The following is a 926-nucleotide window of genomic DNA, read 5'->3' on the forward strand; positions in this document are numbered from 1 at the left end:
AGTTTGATGGGTGCGATCATACCAGCACTAATGCACCGGATCCCATCCGAACTCCGCAGTTAAGCGTGCTTGGGCGAGAGTAGTACTAGGATGGGTGACCTCCTGGGAAGTCATCGTGTTGCACCCCTTGTTGATTTTTTTTCCGCCTTGCGAGATAAATTGACAAGAAGGACCACTCAGGAGTGGATTTTTCGGAAAATCTCGCCCTGCCCATCGCGTAGCCATGGGTTTGGATCAGATCTCCGATTGGATTGGGATCGGAAGGACGCTAGTATGTCACTCAAGGATTATTTGAATTTTAAGTATTTAGTTTGATGGGTGCGATCATACCAGCACTAATGCACCGGATCCCATCAGAACTCAGCAGTTAAGCGTGGTTGGGCGAGAGTAGTACTAGGATGGGTGACCTCCGGGGAAGTCCTCATGTTGCACCCCTCGTTTTTGTTTTTTCCGCCTTGCGAGAAAAATTGACAAGAAGGACCACTCGGGAGTGGATTTTTTGGAAAATCGCGCCCTGCCCATCGCGTAGCGATGGGTTTGGATCAGATCTCCGTTTGGATTGGGATCGGAAGGACGCTAGTATTTCGCTGAAGGATTATATGAATTTAAAATAATTAGTTTGTTGGGTGCGATCATACCAGTACTAATGCACCGGATCCCATCAGAACTCCGCAGCTAAGCATTAGCGGGCCGAAAAATCCACTCCCGAGTGGTCCTTCTTGTCAATTTATCTAGCTAGGCGGAAAAAACAAAAACGAGGGGGGCAACACGAGGACTTCCCAGGAGGTCACCCATCCTAGTACTACTCTCGCCCAAGCACGCTTAACTGCGGGGTTCTGATGGGATCCGGTGCATTAGTGCTGGTATGATCGCACCCATCAAACTAATTACTTAAAATTCATATAATCCTTGAGCGACATACTAGC

At 48.3% G+C, this 926-nt stretch overlaps 3 non-coding genes across 3 annotated transcripts; 2 read left to right on the top strand and 1 right to left on the bottom strand.

Annotated features, from left to right (window-relative positions):
• The first annotated feature begins 8 nt into the window (after positions 1 to 8).
• Positions 9 to 127, top strand: LOC118347458. The gene has a single exon (XR_004800667.1). It is a non-coding gene; the product is annotated as a 5S ribosomal RNA (ribosomal RNA).
• A 189-nt stretch (positions 128 to 316) lies between these two features.
• On the top strand, positions 317 to 435 carry LOC118347460. Its single transcript, XR_004800669.1, has one exon. It is a non-coding gene; the product is annotated as a 5S ribosomal RNA (ribosomal RNA).
• Positions 436 to 758: 323 nt separating this feature from the next.
• Positions 759 to 877, bottom strand: LOC118347459. Its single transcript, XR_004800668.1, has one exon. It is a non-coding gene; the product is annotated as a 5S ribosomal RNA (ribosomal RNA).
• Between the last annotated feature and the right edge of the window lie 49 nt (positions 878 to 926).

This window comes from Juglans regia, unplaced genomic scaffold (genome assembly GCF_001411555.2).
Source record: "Juglans regia cultivar Chandler unplaced genomic scaffold, Walnut 2.0 Scaffold_884, whole genome shotgun sequence".
Taxonomy (NCBI): Eukaryota; Viridiplantae; Streptophyta; class Magnoliopsida; order Fagales; family Juglandaceae; genus Juglans; species Juglans regia.